At 44.5% G+C, this 12,226-nt stretch overlaps 1 long non-coding RNA gene across 1 annotated transcript; it reads right to left on the bottom strand.

Annotated features, from left to right (window-relative positions):
• Positions 1-5,132: 5,132 nt before the first annotated feature.
• LOC139437082 (uncharacterized) lies at positions 5,133-9,628 on the bottom strand. Its single transcript, XR_011646633.1, has 3 exons — positions 9,523-9,628; positions 5,814-5,916; positions 5,133-5,390 (listed from the first exon to the last, which is right to left on the bottom strand). It is a non-coding gene; the product is annotated as an uncharacterized lncRNA (long non-coding RNA).
• Between the last annotated feature and the right edge of the window lie 2,598 nt (positions 9,629-12,226).

The raw sequence follows: 12,226 nt of genomic DNA, 5'->3' as shown, positions 1-12,226 counted from the left end.
AGGAGGTAAGAGAATAGAATAGTTGGAAGAGGGGGTAACTGGGGGGCAATGGAGGTGTTCTACAAGATGCTGCAATGATGGATACAGTCCATGTTAATCTTCACCAAAAATGTATAAAAGTGTATAGTCTAAAATATAAACCATAATGTAAACCATAATAGAACCATGGTTAGTAGCTACGTTTAAATATCTGTACATCAGTTGTAGCAAATGTAATATCCACATGTAAAAAGATCATTGGGGAAGGGGGAAAAGGGTTTGATGTTGGGTATATGGGAATTCCCTATATTCTCTGTATGACTTTACTCTTTACTGTGGCCTAAAACATTTTGAAGACATAAAAAGAAAGAATGTACACACTGAGGAAGAAATGGAAGAGACTGCCTTGCCATTGTACATACAGGGCAACACCTATTACAGTGATGAAAGACAAAACATCAAAAAAAATTATATTTTTCATTTTTTTAACACCCCAATTTATTTTTTACTTTATTTTAGTTTTTCTAAATTATTATATTTCTAATCTTTAAACCTAACATTACTATTTCATTTTCCTATCAATTGAATTCAGCAATATATTAGACTTCATTTGTGAAGAAGTTTTGGATCACAGAGTTCAACAATGGCAGGGGAGGAGCACTGATGGGGGGGTGTCATTGATGGGGGATTCATGGGTGGGGGGAGTTCTCCAGGGCATGCATATAAGGTATATAGATATGTTCGGATATTCATTGGGTATTGACATAATGGGTAGTTTCACATGACAACTGAGGGAGTGCTGAGTTCCCATTCTAGGGAACTCTGTTGTACTGCCCAATGGAGCAGCAAAAATCCCCCAAGTGCAAGGGTAAAGGCCAGTGAAGAAGGATGGCCCAATAATGATACTGATGACTATGTTTCGGAGCCTGTGTGCTGGAAATTTCAATTAGGCCTAGAGCTGCAGGGTACCTAAGAGTTACCTCCTGAGAGCCTCCATGTTGCTCAAATGTGGCCATTCTCTAAGCCAAACTCAGCATATAAATGCATTACATTCCCCCCAGCATGGGACATGACTCCCAGGGATGAGCTTCCTTGGCACCATCCCTGGCACCAAAGGATTTCTACCAAGTGCTAGCTGGTGATGCAGCCAGAAAAAGGAATTGAATGAAAGGGGGAAATGGTAAAGACAAATGAGTTTATAAGGCTAAGAGACTTCAAAGTGAGTCAGGAGGCCATCAGAGGGGTTGCACTTACACACATCTCAGCAGGATCTCAAAAGACAGCCAAAGTAGATACAACCCCAAGTAGTGGTGCTCCTGAGGACTACGGAGACACCCAGGTCCTACAGTCATGACAGATGGCTCTGGAGTTCAGTGCCTTGCCAGTGGACTCTACTTTGGAGTTTGTGCTCCTGAGTGTGATGGAGTTGGACTCAGATGTGACTTCTCTACATACACCTCTTCTGTCACTTTTACTGAACCTGTGGTTGGTGCTAGGGTTGGTGTATGCTTGGGAGGCTTGAATCTCTGGACTGACTGTGCTGGCTTGACCCTGAGCCTCAGCAGAGTTGCAGCACCTACTCTCTGGTTTGTTGGACTTGCCCATGTCAGCTAACAGGGAGGTGGAGATGGTCAACCATCACACCAAGGAACTGAGAGATTCTACAACTGCAAGCAGGAGAATTCCATCTATCAGCCATGTGGAACCTAAGCCCCCTCTCAAGTTAGAGGAGGAGTGGGCATCGCCACCCCAGGGTCCTCAGGATGGAGGAATAAAATATGGATTAGAGTGGACTTAACTGTTATTCTACTATAGAATTATTGTGACTCTAGCAATGGAAGAAACTGTATCATTGATGTGGAGACAGTGGCCACAGGATTTGCTAAGGGCAGGGAGAGGGAAGAAGAGGTGCAAAATGCAAGCATTTTCAGGACTTTGAGTTGTTTGAATGATATTTCAGGAACAGATGCAGGATATTATATATCCTGCCATAACCCACTGAATGGACTGAGAGAGAGTATAAACTACAGTGTAAACTATAATCCCATGCTGTGTAGCAGTTCTCCAAAATGTATTCATCAAATGCAATGAACGTGCCACATTGATGAAAGAATTTGGTGATGTGAGAGGAGTGGGGGTTGGGTTAGGGAGTGAAGGTATATGGGATTCTCTTATATTATTTAATGTAAAATTTTGTATGATCTATGTATCTTTGAAAAAGTAAAAAAAATCTATTAAAAAGAAGAATAGAGAGGGAAAAGAATAAAGGAAAAATAAAAGCTTCAGAAAAATGTGGGACACCATTAATTGTACCAAGGAGAGAAGAAAGGAGCAGGAAAAAAAAACCACAAAAAATAATAACTGAAAACTCCCCAAAATTGATGGAAAACATTCATCTACACATCTAAGAAGCTCCACAAATTTCATGTAGGATTAAAAGATCCACACCCAAATACATCATAATGAAAATACTGAAAGACAAGGACAAAGAGAAAATCTTGAAAGCAGCAAGAGAAAAACAATTTGTCACATTCAAGGGGACTCCAGTAAGATTTACAGCTAACTCCCCTTCAGAAACGGTGGAGGCAGGAAGGCAGTGCTGAAAGAAAAAAAGTGAACCAAGAATTACTAACCAGCAAAACTGTTTTTCAAAAAGGAAGATGAACATGCTATAACATGTATAAACCTTGAAAACATTATAAGTGAAATAAGCCAGGCACAAAAAAGACAAATATTGTGTGGTTCCACTAATATTAAATATCTGGAATAGGGAAGCAGATGTGGCTCAACCACTTGGGCGCCCGCCTACCACATGGAAGGTCCCTGGTTCAGGTCCCGGTGCCTCCTAAACAAGACGAGCAGATGCTGCCTCCCACTGCAACAGAGCTAGACACAGCCACAAAAAAGAGGCAGATGCCACCACAACAGAGCTAAATGCTACCTCCCAAAGCAACAGAACTAGACTCCACCCCCACTGCAAAAAGGAGAGGCCACAAGCCAGCAAATGCTGCAGCCCACAGGGAGAGGATGTGGCTCAGTCCGTTGGGCACTCCCCTCCCATGTGGGAGGTCCCAGGGTCAGTTCCCAGTGCCTGCAGGAGAAAGCAAGCAAACAATGAGCAGACAGATGAACAAACCACCTGGGGAAAGGGGTGGATAAATAAAGGAAAAAATATATATATATATATATAAAATAAGCAAATTCGTAGAGACAGAAAGTAGATTATAGGTATCCATGGGAGGGGATTGGGGAGTTGATACTTAACGAATGGGTACAGAGTTTCTATTTTGGGTGATGAAAAAATTAGTGGTGATGGGAGCACAACAGTGTAAATGTAATTAATGCCTCTTAATTATACTCTTAAAGATGGTTAAAATGGCAAATTGTACATTACATATTATATTATCACAATTTTTTAAATGAAGGTGAAATAACATTTTCCAATAAACAAAACTGATGGAATCCATTGCCAAGAGAAACACCTTATTAGAAATACTATACTAAACAAAGTTCTTGACTGAAAGCACATGACACGAGACAGTATTTCAAATCCACATACACAAAAAGAGTGCCAATAAGGGTAATTATGTAGGTAATTATAAAAGATAGTGTAACTAGGGAAGTGGACTTGGCTTAACGGATAGAGCGTCCACCTACCACATGGGAGGTCCAGGGTTCAAACCCCAGGCCTCCTTGACCCGTGTGGAGCTGGCCCATGTGCAGTGCTGATGTGCCCAAGGAGTGCCCTGCCACACAGGGGTATCCCCTGTGTAGGGAAGCCCCACGCGCAAGGAATGCACCCTGTAAGGAGAGCTGCCAGCGCAAAAGAAAGTGCAGCCTGCCCAAGAATGGCACCTCACACACAGAGAGCTGACACAGCAAGATGACGCAACAAAAAGAAACACAGATTCCTGGTGCTGCTGATAAAGATAGAAGCAGTCACAGAAGAACACACAGCAAATGGACACAGAGAGCAGACAGGCTGGAGGGGAGAAGGGGAGAGAACTAAATAAAAAAATAAATCTTAAAAAAAAAATTGGTATAATTCTGAAGTAAATTCTTATAAAGATGCCTATATATCATAAGCCCTAAAGCAACCACTAGGAAAATAACTCAAAAAGTAGTTTTTAAATCTTTAAAGACATTAAGATACACTAGAAAAATTCATTTAATACAAAAAAAGTCAAATTTTTTAAAAATAAGGAAAGAAAAGAAAAAAAGGAACCTCCAGATTTCAAAGTAGTCTTTGAAAAAAACGTCATGGATGGGTTAAATGGCAAATTAGAAACAGCTGAAAAGAGTAAGCATAATAACATATTAAGAAAGTCTCTAGAAAGTAATACAGGGAGCTAGAGATTGAAAATATAGAAAAGGGAGACAAGGGGGATGGATTGGGAAGGTCCAAAATGTCTAATGGAAATTTCAGAAATAGAAAATAGAAAGAATGAGGGAAAGATAATCATGAAATTTTGACGAGAATTTTCCAAAATTAGTGAAAGGACTCTACTCATCCACAGATTAGGAATCATAAAGAATCCTAAACAAAAGGAATAAAAACAAACATGCTCCCAGAGTCTTTGAAGTGAAACTGCACAGCATTTAGACAAGGAAAAGGTCTTATGAGATACCAGAGAGGGAAAACCACTGCTCTTTCCACCATCTTGGAGCCTATGGAGGCCTGCTGGGAACAGACCTTCCAAAAGGGCAAATATGTGCGGAGGCCTATAGTCCAAGGTCACTTGTGCTGGCTCTAACTGGGGTCCTCTAGAACCAGAGGGAGCACACAGGTCTTCTCAAAACTGAAGGCATTTATGCCCGAGATGAAACTGTATTCTATTTGGGCAAGAGATGTGCTTTTGTGTACAAACAAAAAAACAGCACAGGAGAGCAGGTGTAGCTCAGTGGTTGAGCACCTGCTTCCCATGTACAACATCCCAGGTTCAATCCCTGGTACTGCCTTAAAAAAAAAAAAACTCCTGGTCGCAGTAAACTGGGGAAAGGTAACTCATGTCCATGGAAACAAATTCCAAGGCAACCGTCCTGCTAAGGCCATTGGACACCAAATCCATGTGATGTTATACCCCTCAAGGATTTAAACTTATTGAAATGTAAATAAATAAAATTGTGCATTTGTAAAACCAAAAACAAATTACTTTTTAAGGAACAACGATTAGATTGACAGCAAACTTCTCATCAGAAATAATATAAGGGGAGTGGATGTGGCTCATGTGGTTAAGCATCTTCTTCCCAAATGGGAGATCCCAGGTTCAGTTCCTGATGCCTCTTAAAAACAAACAAAAAACAACAAGCAAACTAACAAAAAGGCAAACTCAGGGGAGCCAATGTGGCTCAGTGGTTGAGCGCCGGATTCCTATATACAAGGTCTGGGCTTCAATCCCCGGCCTCGGTACCTAAACAACAACAACAACAAAAAATATATATATAAGCCATAATGTCATAGAATGTAGAAATAAAACTAAATATATCAGCAATCACAGTAAATGTCGTATTAAATGAGAGATTGGATTAGATTTGTTTTTAATATCCAGATATCTGCTTTTACTGGAAATATCCCTAAAACTTAAAGACAATGCTTAAACTAATAAATTGAAAATTAAAGACTGAAGAAAAATATAACACAATTATGCACTTTATATATTTACATAAACAAACTAGGCAAATATAAACTAAAAAGAAAGCTGGTGTGACTATATTAATACTAGAAAAAATAACTTTATGCCTAAGAAAATTATTAGGAATAAGTAATTATTCCAGATGATAAAAGAGACAATATAGCATAGCAGTAAAGGGCATATATTCTAGAGCCAGACCACCTGGTTTAAACCTTGGCTCCTCCACATAGAAGCTGGGTGACCTTGGGCAAATTTTAATCTCTTATTCTTAATCTCTTCATGTTTCTGTCCTCAATTTTCTCATCTGTAAGAAAGGAATGAAAATAATACCTACATCATAGGTCATTATGAGAGGGAAATGAATTTATACAAACAATAATTGCAAAGTGCTTGGCACATAGTGTTTTTCAGTTTCCTAGACCACTCAAGTAAATATCATGAAATGGGTCAGCTTAAACAATGGGACTTTATTAGCTAAAGGTTTTGAGGCTAAAAGGAATTTCAAACCAAGGTATCAGCAAGGTGATGCTTTCTTCCCAAAGACTGGCATTCTGGGGTTGGCTGCCAGCGATCCTTAGCTCCTCTGTCACTTGGGCAAGGCACGTGGCAGCATCTCCTTGGTCTCTCCCTTCTCTGGTGACTTTCTCTCTGTCTGAATTTCACGCCACCTTATAAAGGACTCTGACAATGGGATTAAGACTCATCCTGATGGGGAAGCCAAAATAGCTCGGTAGTTGAGCGCCTGCTTTCTCCCACATATGAGGTCCCAGGTTCGATGCCTGGTGCCTCCTAAAAAAATTAAAAAATTAAAAAGGAAAGACCCATCCTGATTGAGGTGGGCTACACCTTCTTAACTGAAGTAGCCTCATCAAAGGGTCCTACTTACAAAGGGTCCATGCCCACAGGAATGGATTAAATTTAAGAACATGTTTTTCTGAGGTATATGCAACTTTAAACCATAGTGCTATATAAGTATCAAGCTTCAAAGAGATATCGTAATTCTGAAGTTGTATGTACCCAATAACATAGCTTCAAAGCACATAAAGCAAAAATGGATGATATAATGAGACACTGGCAGATAACACAATTATAGTGTAGGATGTAAAAACATCTCTTAGATAGATCAAGCAGGTTGATCAAACATTGATAAAGATACATATGTTAAACCACAGGATTAGCAATCTTGGCCAATTAGAGAATTCTGTATTCCCCAAATTAGATACTACACATTGTTTGCAAATATATATGCAACACTTACAAAACCTGACCACATACAGACCATTATTCTCTGACCTCAAAGCAAATAGACTGAAACACAATAAGAGGGAGCAGATGTGGCTCAAGCGGGTGAGTGCCTGCTTCCCATACAGGAGGTCCCTGGTTTGGTTTCCAAAAAAAAAACCAAACAATCAAACAAGTGAAAAGACCACCTCGGGAGCCCATGTGGCTCAGTAGCTGAGCACAGGATTCCCACATGTGAGGTCTGGGGTTTAATCCCAGCCGCAGTACCTAGGGGGAAAAACCCACAATAACAAAAATATAGCCCATCCTATACATTTGGAAATTTAAAAACGGATTTCTAAATAACACATAAACTCATAGAAAACATTTAGAAAGGGGTTCTTAACCTTTTTTTGTTCCACAGGTCTATTTGCCAGGTCAGGTGAAAACCATGGACCCCTTACTAAGTCCACACTACACTGTATATTATTTAATAAATATAGCACACCTGCATCAACACATCTCCACAAGAGTAACATTTTTTGAATTTCAATTCAAGCTCACTGGCCCCTTGTTAAGAACCTCCAATTTAGAAACTAATGATAATTAAAATAGTACCTGTCTAAATGGGTGGAATACAATCAAAGCAATACTTAGAGGAAATTTTACAAACTTATATGTTTATATTACAAAATCAGAAACATTTATGATCAACTTAGTAAATGCAAAGAAACAACTAACATTCAACATCTATTCTTGAATTTAAATTAAAACTTGGGGGAAGCGGACATGGCTCGACTGATAGAGCATCCGTCTACCATGTGGAGGGTCCAGGGTTCAAACCCAGGGCCTCCTGACCCATGTGGTGAGCTGGCCCATGCACAGTGCTCCCACATGCAAGGAGTGCTGTTCCCCACGCACAAGGAGTGTGCCCCACAAGGAGAGCTGCCCCACGTGAAAAAAGCACAGCCCACCCAAGAGTGGTGCCACACACATGGAAAACTGATGCAACAAGATGACGCAACAAAAAAGAGACGCAGTTTCCCAGTGCCGCCGGATAATGCAAGCGGATGCAGAAGAACACACAGCAGACAACAGGGAGGAAGGGGAGAGAAATAAAATCTTAAAAAAAAAAAAAAAACTTGGCAAAACAGAATTTATCTTAATAAACAGGAATATGGAATAAACATATGTAGGAATAAACAGCCTACATAGGTAGGCTAGATGCTGACCAGTCCCATTTCCTTTTCCTGGGCACAGAGATAGACCACATTTCCCATCTTCTTTGTAGTTGGGTTGGAACCACGTGCCAGGCCAACGGATATGGACAGAAATGAAGTGCCCTGCTCCCAGGTCTGGCCAGAAACCTCATTCATAGCCATCCACTCTCTCTGCCTCTGAAAGCATCACAGAAATGGAAGGTGCTTGGATCCCGGAGTCACCTCTTAGAGAAGAATGACCAAGAATAGCCTTGTGATCCATATCAGACTATGAAATGAGCAAGAGGTAAACTTACATTTTGTCAAGCCACGTTCTCATCTAAGTGTGGGTCTGTTTCTAGGTGCTCTGCTTTGTTCCATTGGTTTGTACCTCTCTGCCAATAGAATGCTGGCTTAACTACTGTAACTTTATAAAAATGGGTGATATCTGAGAGAGCAAGTCCAGGATCAGGACAGTGATGAACTCCTCCAGGACAAGGGCAGTTTCTCACTTCTTATCCCTGAGCTTAGTAGATGCTTAATAGTCATTTGTTGAGTGAATACGTGAGGGCAACAGAAGGAGTCAGAAAGACCAAAGGAAGAAGCAGGGGAGAAGGGACTCCACCCTTTGTGGAGGGTTCCAGGAAGGCTAAGGCTTCCTGTGTAGGAGTGGAAGCCAGAAGGTTCGAGACAGAGTGGGATGCAGGGAGAGTTTCAAGCTAGACCCCTCTTCTCTCCCTCCCCAAAAAGAGAAAATGACATAAGGCTTTTGAAACCAATAGCTGGAGAAGCCTGGAAGCAAAGGCTGGGGCTGTCAGCTTCCCAGCAGTTCACACCCCGAGACAATCCTCCCACCTCCAACCCCCGAAGAAGCTGCCAAGAGCCGGAGGCACAGAAACAGGCGTCCCAGCGTGTCCCGGCGTCAGCGGCACTGAGGAAGTGTCAATGGTGTATTAAAAAAAAAAAAAAAAAAAACCATTATAGGAGGCAGATTTTTAATTCCACCCTCAGGGCAGCATCTGGTTGCCACAGCAACCCTAGCTCTGCCTGGAGACCCGATTGCCCACTGCACCTGCCTCCAGCGGCCGAGAGAGGGCGTCCGCAGGCGCCTCGAGCTGCTGCCCCCTAGGGGAGCACGGAGGAAGTGCCCCGGAGATTTCCCTTGAAGGTAGTCAATGATTAGCGACCATGCACGGAGGTTAGATGCAGGCACCTACCTAATTTTATTAAAAATATGTGCTTAGTTCCTGTTCAGCTTGACTTTGAAAGTCTTTAACATTTTATTTACCACCTTTAAAATACTAAAAGTTAGCATTTTCTTTCAGTTTGGCAAATGAAAGCAGGTGGTGGTGAGTGTGGTTTCTGCAGCCCGTGCAAGCCCACAAGGCACAAGCTGGACTTGCACTCAGCGGCAGGCCCTGCCCTCCTACGTGGATGCACACAGGTAAAGCTCCCGTTCACCGCCTCCTGGAACCCGAGCCTGGACCCACCTGTGGTGTCTTCAGGAAGGCCAGACAAGTTGGGGGTGGGGGGGACGGCCACAGAGCCGCGACACTGGAATGACAGCCAGTCAGGTATGCGGTCACTCTGTCCCTTTGGTTTGGGACTAAGGGCTCTTCCCTGGGGCAGGATTGCTCCCGCGGAGCCACACTTGGCCTTATTTTCCGGCTCACACTCGTTTTTGTAAACCCAGGGTTGTATTCACCGCAGCAAGTGCCCCAGGCTGTAAGGTACTGCCAGGAGGACGGAGAGGGTCAGCTGAGGTGAGGAGGATCTTCAGGGTCCTGCGAACACTGGACTCGGAGCAAGGAAATGGGACTCCAGGCCCCGCCCCTTCATTTGCCAACTGTGACTTGGGACCTGTCACTGAAAAGGTGAACTCCAGGAGGACAGTGACTAGTCACTGCTGCGGTGCCTAGAAGAGTGCGTGGCACAGTCATTCCATGCACGCCTCGGAAATGAAAGAATGAATGGTCCCCGCCTTGGTTCCCTCGTTTTAAAAGATGGGCTGGAGCAGATGGGGCTCCAGCAGTTGAGCTCCTGCTTTTCACACTGGAGATCCCAGGTTCGGTTCCTGGTGCCGCCTTAAAAAAAAAAAGCAAACAAGAACAAGCAAAAACAAATAAATAAACCAACTCAGGGAAGCCGATGAGGCTCAGTGGTTGAGCACTAGCTTCCCATATACAAGGTCCTGGGCTCAATCTGTGGCCCCTCGGTACATCAAAAAAAAAAAAAGGAGTTAGATAAGTGTCTCTCTCCAGAGGTTCTAATGTGGTGAGGCTCTAATTATGAGAAAATGACACCTGCTTTTAAAAGCTTTGAAAAATAATTGCTATGCAAACACAAACTAGCAAGACTGTTACACAGCCTGGCAGCTCAGCTGACCCTTAGACAAGGGGCTTCGGAAGGCCAGGGCTTCACCCATTTCCTCGCAGCACTTCAAGGAATTACCAGTTGGCTATCTGCTGGGCACCGGGCACTGGAGCTGTACTGCTGGCTGCCTCCGTCCTTACCACACTGCCGCCAGTGCTCCAGCCCTGTGTCCTGCAGCCGGTGGTGCCATGCCACCCAGCTGCGGTGAGCCAGATACGGGGAGTGTGTCAGCGGGACTTCTGGGAACGCGCCTCGAAGAGAGTCAAGCTCCACCTGCTTTTTTTTTTTTTAAGATTTATTTATTTATTTCTCTCCCCTCCCACCCACCCTGGTTGTCTGTTCTGTGTCTTTGCTGCGTCGTCTTCTTTGTCCGCTTCTGTTGTTGTCAGCTGCACGGGAATCTGTTGTTTCTTTTTGTTGCGTCATCTTGTGGTGTCAGCTCTCTGTGTGTGTGGCGCCATTTCCGGGTAGGCTGCACTTTCTTTCACACTGGGCGGCTCTCCTTAATGGGGCGCACTCCTTGCGTGTGGGGCTCCCATACGCAGGAGACACCCCTGCGTGGCAGGGCACTCCTTGCGCACATCAGCACTGAGCATGGGCCAGCTCCACACGGGTCAAGGAGGCCCGGGGTTTGAACCGTGGACCTCTCATGTGGTAGGCGGATGCCCTAACCACTGGGCCAAGGCCGCTTCCCATGCTCCACCTGCTTTGCTCCTTGCCCTCTCCAGCTTTCTCCTTGGAACATGGCCGAGATGCTTGAAAGTGTAACTGAGCCACCTTGAAACAGCGAGGACAAAACATACAGGCTGAGGACAGCAGGGCAAGCACCCGAGCCCTTGATGACATCGTGGGCTGCTTCCCCAACCCAGGAATGCCTACTTCTGAACTTCTGCTGCTTGTTTTTTTAAAAAGCCTCCTTCTGGTCAAGCCACGGTATTCCGATGTCTGTTACCAGCTGCTGAACGTAATCCTCCATGATACACTGCTGGACTTAAAATAGCTCCCTTATTTCTCACACAGCCTTCTGAAACACTGCCAAGTCCGCCTTTACAGATGAAGTCTGTAAAGGTCAGAGACCTGAAGGCAATTGCCCGAGGCCGTGTAGCTGAGTGACAGAGCAGGGATTCGAATCCAGGTCTGTGACTCCAAAGCCTACAGTCGTTCCCGTGTTCACCTCCAAGGAGGACCTGCGGGGTCTGCAGGCGACGCTTACTCAGCCAGCACCTACTGAACATCGGGCACGTCAAGTGCACAGAGTACGACAATCAGTCACCACGGACAGTCCGTGGAGCTTGTATTTTAATAGAAGACAGAGGTTAAACAAGAAAATATAGGTTGTGGGGTGAACAGGACTATGGGGAAGAAACAAAGCAGGAGAAGGGGGAGAAGGAACTCTGCTTTTTACACGAACTTGCAGGAAAGTCGGTGTACGGGACCCTGACGAAGGGACAGAGTGTGGACACTGCGAGCCGGGCAGGGGGAACGGTGCGCAGAGGCCCTGAGGCAGGAGGGAGCCTGGTGCGGGGGGGGTGGGGGGGGTGGGCAGTGAGGCCGCAGGAGGTGGTGGTGGGGCAGGATTAGAGGCATCTGGGGTGCACCAGGAATTCTGGCTTTTACTCTTGAGTGAGATGGGCAGTCCCAGGAGAGCTCTGCACAGAGAGCAGGCATGATCTGACTTAGGGGCAATGAGTGGGCAACTGGAGGGCGGGGGCAGGGAGGCAAGGGTTGAGGGCTGGATGCAGGATGAGAGAGCCCAGCCGACTCCAAGCCTGCGGCCTGAGCAGGGAGGAGCTGCTGTGTCCTGGGCTGGGGACAACTGCT

The sequence above is a fragment of the Dasypus novemcinctus genome, chromosome 20, assembly GCF_030445035.2.
Source record: "Dasypus novemcinctus isolate mDasNov1 chromosome 20, mDasNov1.1.hap2, whole genome shotgun sequence".
Classification (NCBI taxonomy): domain Eukaryota; kingdom Metazoa; phylum Chordata; class Mammalia; order Cingulata; family Dasypodidae; genus Dasypus; species Dasypus novemcinctus.
The sequence above is the reverse complement of the archived record's forward strand: the minus strand, read 5'-3'. Positions and strand labels throughout refer to the sequence as shown.